Genomic DNA, 6000 nt, shown 5'->3' with positions numbered 1-6000 from the left:
GTGTAGCGGCGGAAAGATCACCTTGATGTAGCACGGTCACAATATGCCCATATTTGTTAATGGGGAGGACACTCAAGATCTTTCTTACAACATCAGATGGTTGCATTTGAGTTAATCCAAGCCCATTGACTTCCTCTACAAGAACATTCAAACATGAATACATTTCATTAACACTTTCCTTAGGAAGCATTTCAAAAGAGTTGAGCTTTTTCATGACAAGATGATAGCATTCCTCATGCTCACTCTTAGTTCCCTCATAGAGCACACAAACGTCCGACCATAGTGCATGGGCGTCTTTGTGGTTCCTCACCCGATTAAACACATCTTTGCAAACACCTCTAAAGATGGTGTTTTGAGCCTTTGCATTCCACTTCTCATAATTAACCTCATCGCCTTGTAGGTTAGTAGCATCTCGAGGTTTTGGGAAGCCTTGTGAGGCGGCTCTAAGTATACCAATATCTAGAGCCTCTAGATACGCCTCCATGCGAATTTTCTAATATGGAAAGTCATCTCCCTCAAAGATAGGAGGAGGTCCATCCCCATGAGACATCTTGCTCTATGCGGCTAAGCCTAAATACGTGAGCACGAAGCTCTGATACCAATTAAAAGGATCAAGATGCCCAAGAGGGGGGGGGGTGAATTAGGCTAATTCTAAATTTCTTTCAATAATTAAGTCCTATGGTTAGCCCAATTAACCCCTTATGCCTAGAAAGTGTTCCTAATTATTCTACCACAAAAAAGACTTGCAACCTAAGTTCCAATCTAAATCTAGCATGGCAATTCTAAGAATGTAAAGACATGAATTGAATTGCTCAAGGTAAATGCTCAAAGTAAGTGCTCAAAGTAAATAGAGAGGAAGGAACGCGGTGATGTTTTGCCGAGGTATCGGAGAGTCGCCACTCCCTACTAGCCCTCGTTGGAGCACCCGCGCAAGGGTGTAGCTCCCCCTTGATCCGCGCAAGGATCAAGTGCTCTCTATGGGTTGATTCTTCGACACTCCGTCGCTGTGAATCACCCACAACCGCTCACAACTTGAGTTGGGTCACCCACAAGCTCTGCACCGAACTCCCAATCACCACCAAACCATCTAGGTGATGGCGATCACCAAGAGTAACAAGCACGAACTCACTTGACCACGACAAGCCTAATAAGAAGGTGGATGCACACTTTGCTACTCTTGATCTTCACTAATGAGGGTTCTCTTTGGGATTCTCAAATCTCAATCACCTCACTAGGACCTTGCTCTTCTTGGCACTCTCTAAGGTGTTTCTCAGCTGTTGGAATGAACAAAAGTACCCACACACACGAGTGGAGGTGGTATTTATAACATGGGCTAAAAAATGAACCATTATGTGCCTCTACAGGGTGACCGGACGCTCCGGTCAGTATACCCCGAACTCTAGTGATTACAGTGTGACCGGACTCGTCCGGTCGTCATTTCCCCTCTCTGGGACCTTACTGGAGTCGACTGGACGCTGCCTCTTAGCGTCCGGTCGTGCAATGTGCGCCACGTGTCATCGGCTTCAAACGCCGATCACCCGATTTCAACGGTCAAGTCATCGGCTTCAAATGTCGATCACCCGATTTCAACGGTCAAGTAATGAACGGTCAAGTAAACGCCGACCCATGTTCCCCCATTTGATCTGCACCGCCTGATCTGAGGTCAACGGCCTAGATTAGAAGATACCCCTTCGCCGGCCATTTTGCAAAAGAGCCCTCACATTTTTGTACAATAGAACCCGCCGTCCCTATAATTTTGTTAAAGAGCCCCTGCCTTTTCTTTAAATAGTACTTGCAGTCCTTTGCCGGTTTAAAATTAGATTTTATTTATTTTAAATTTGAAAATCAAGTTTCATCTATTTACAAAATTGCCACTATCTTTATTAGGCCCTATCTTCTCCATTTTAACTCCGATTTGACCCATTCAAGTTGCGTTAGATTCATAATGGAGTAATCTACATGTTTATCTTACTGTTAAGTATAATTTCAACTTTTGAAATTCGAGGTTAGATTTAATCTATCATTTTAAAGAAAATCTTGTTTAATTCATAACTTTTTCGTTATAGCTTCGATTAGAGGGATTTTCGCGTCTGTGTGTTCATAGCAACATGTAGAATATCTTTAAAACCTTTTTACTTGTTGTTTATTAGGATTGGTGTACTATTCTAATTTAGTTCTATTGTTTGCTTCGTGTATGATTGCATGGATGCTTGTGTGGTGTTTTATGATCATGTCCAGTTGGTGAGCTTTACATGTTGATCAAGGAGTTCCATTGAAGGTTTGGACTAGAAGAAGGATCTAAGTCTAAGGAAAGTATAGCATGGGATCATCCTTGTTGTCCTATTCACCTTAATATCATTTTAATCATATGCATGTGTCTGCTTTGGCAACCGTAACAAATTTTCTTAGCTATTTGATATCCTGGATTACCTATCACCTATGTGGTATTGCATTGGATAGTATAATGCTAGTGCTCATCTAGAACCATGATCTTGTAACTTGAGTAATGGTATATGCAATAAACACTAAAAGATGCTTTTTAGCAACATGGAATCAAGGGGCTAGAGCATTGGGCTATTTTTATGGTGCTCTAGATTCCTCTCCCTAAGGACTTATATGTAAGTGATCATTCAGGACTTACAGTATAGCGATGAGGGCTATATGGCTCTGGCTATAGCTCGGTATGAGGACTTTTTCTAGCTTGTTAGTGGTTACCTTTATTAGCATAAGAATGTCTTGATGAATCGAGTATAGTGCGGCCTCTGTCCTCTTGAGTATAGGTTGTGTGTCATTGTGCCATTAGAAAGGTGGGCTCTACATCTGTTTTTCAAGTAAATCTAATGACCCTAACTTGTTAGACGAACCTTTGAAAGGCTTCATAGTGAACCCTTGAAAGCTCTAGTTTGGTTTTGGTTAATTGACGAAACCCTAAGTGCTAACCTAGTTTATCAAAGTGATTATGAGATAGGTAGCACTACTCCAAGTGATGAAGCAATGGAGAAGATCATGACGATGATGATGGCATGGTGATGATCAAATGCTTGAACTTGGAAAAGAAGAAAGAGAAAAACAAAAGGCTCAAGGCAAATGTATAAATAGTAGGAGCCATTTTGTTTCGGTGATCAAGACACTTAGCGAGTGTGATCACATTTAGGTTAGATAGTCGTACTATTAAGAGGGGTAAAACTCGTATTGAAATACAGTTATCAAAGTGCCACTAGATGCTCTAACTCATTGCATATGCATTTAGGATCTAGTGGAGTACTAACACCCTTGAAAACATTTGTGAAAATATGCTAACACATGTGCACAAGATGATACACTTGGTGGTTGGCACATTTGAGCAAGGGTAAGATACTTCACCGACGGAGTGTCTGACCATAGAGTGCGGACAGTCCGACGCTGCCATCGGTGCCCTAGACAGAAAAGTTGGAGGTCACTGTAAGTGACCGGACGCTGGCCTCGGTTGGACCAGTGCGTCTAGTCAGTGGCAGCAGAGGGTGCGTGTTTCGGTCTTATGACCGGACGCTGGGTCACCTAGTGACTAGACACTGGCAGGGTGCATCCGGTCAGTGCTGACGTACGCTGACGTGAGACGCACAGAGGAGACGTTGTGTGATCGGATGCTGGGTGAGTCTGCGTTCGGTCATGAAATGTCACGTTTGAAACCTTACTGGAAACAACCGGACGCTGAGATCCAGCGTCCGGTCACTTTCTAACTGACATGTCCGGTCATTACTTGACCGTTGAAATCGAGTGATCGACGTTTGAAGCCGATGACACGTGGCACACATCGCACGACAGGACGCTGATGTCCAGCGTCCGGTCGATATGACCGAAGCGTTCGGTCGACCCGTGCTCAGTGCAGTGAGGAACCCAACGGCTCTATTTCGTGGGGGCTTCTATTTAAGCCCCATGGCTGGCTCAAGCTCACTCTCTTGGCCATTTGCATTGACATAGCAATCTTGTGAGCTTAGCCAGATCCCTCCCACTCATCTCCATCATTGATCCATCATCTTTGTGAGATTAGGAGAGAATCCAAGTGCATTGCTTGAGTGATTGCATCTAAAGGCACTTGGTATTCGTGTTTTGCTGCGGATTTCGCTTATTGCTCTTGGTGGTTGCCACCACCTAGACGGCTTGGTGCAGCGGTGGAGGATTGGTACGAGTTGGTGATTGTTCGTGGCCATCTCCGGTGATTGTGAGGGGATTTGTACCTTCCCCGGCAGAGCGCCGAAAGATAACTCTACTGGATTACTCGTGTCATTGAGTTACCTCACTTGTGGGTAGGTTCTTGCGGTGTCCAATCGTGTGGACGAGGTTTGTGCAACACCTCTTAGCCACCGAACCACCAAGTGTTGGTCGACACAATGGGGACGTAGCGTGTTGGCAAGCACGTGAACCTCGAGAGAAAATTGGTTGTCTCTTGCCCTTTGGAATTCTCCCGGTAATTGATTTCATCTTCATCTTGTGATTGGTTCATCCCTCTACACGGCGGTATAATCACCCTACTCACTCTTCTATATTCTTGCAAACTAGTTGTACCAAGCTCTTTAGTGTAGCAAGATTGAGAGCTCTTAGTGAGTAGTATCATAGCAAGTTGTGTGTCTAGTAATCATTGCAACTAGAATTGTTGGATAGGTGACTTGCAACCCTCGTAGAGCTAGAGCAAGTTTGCATTTCGCTATTTGTCTTACTAATCAAATTGCTCTAGTTGATTTGTAGAATTTTAAATAGGCTATTCACCCCCCCTCTAGCCATATTAGGACCTTTCAACCCTGCCGACCTTCCTAGGTTGTGGGTTAAGAGGCTACCGACCTCAGGCGAAAGGGTAAATCCCGACTCACAGTGAAAGTGTACAACCTCTACAGAGTGTAAAACTGGTATATCAGCCGTGCTCACGGTCACGAGCGGCCTTAAAACATTTACGGAATAAATGTTCATTAATGATTAATGATGATGAACACTGATGATAGTAATGATAAAGATGCTCACTAATGAATACTATTAATGCTATTCATTATTCATGTTTACCTGATCATGTGTTTATATGGGCTTGTGAATAAACTTGTTGTCACCCTATTGCTAAAATCAAGACTCATTAAAGGCTAATTGCAGTTAATCAGTGTCAGCCTTTTGAGTCTCATGAACCCCATGTTATATTTGTTGAGTACGACATGTACTTACGCTTGCTTTACTTTTTAAATTTTTGAAAAAATCCCGGATGGGTACCAGATTGTTAGTCTAGAGGAGTTAGGCTTGTGATCAACTAGTCAGTTATCTCTGTGGATTGGAGTCTTCACCCGAAGATCGGAGTTATCTTTCCGATATTTGCTGTCTAAGGTTATATTCTTTATACTAAGTATGTTATATATTAAGCATTGTCCATTGATATTATCCTTATTTGTAGCTATATATGAGATTTGATTTCCTGGACTCACATATGGTGTATATCTGGTTTTGTTCTTAAAACCGGATGCTACAGGTGCACTTGACGTTTTCGACCACACAAAACTAGCCACAACTGATTTTGTACTGCACGAGCAATTTTACATATCACAGATCTCATAACTCGAGCAACACACCGCGCGGTTGGATTAAGCGGTACCAAATAGGCCCTCAGTGCAGTCAGCGCTTGGCATGCACTAACCAGCAAAGTACTCCTTGAGTCCTATTAAAAATGTTGTTTTTTACTTTTAGACTTTTTGTTTGATCGTTTGTCTTATTTAATTTTTTATATAAATATTAAAAGAAATAAAATTATTATTAAAGTATTTTGAATGATAAAATAAGTCATAACAAAATAAATAATATTTATTTTATATGTTTGTTTAAACTCTTCTATTTAATACAACGATACGTAAATCTTTTGCGTATTCGAGAAAAAAACAAATAATATTTATACCAAAATTTTGAATAAGATGAACGGTCAAACAAAAAGTAAAAGTCAAAAATGACATTTTCAATGGACGGGGGAGTAACTAGTAAGACCGTAACCGG

This window comes from Miscanthus floridulus, chromosome 7 (assembly GCF_019320115.1).
Source record: "Miscanthus floridulus cultivar M001 chromosome 7, ASM1932011v1, whole genome shotgun sequence".
NCBI classification, from domain to species: Eukaryota; Viridiplantae; Streptophyta; class Magnoliopsida; order Poales; family Poaceae; genus Miscanthus; species Miscanthus floridulus.
Note: the sequence above shows the minus strand (reverse complement) of the source record.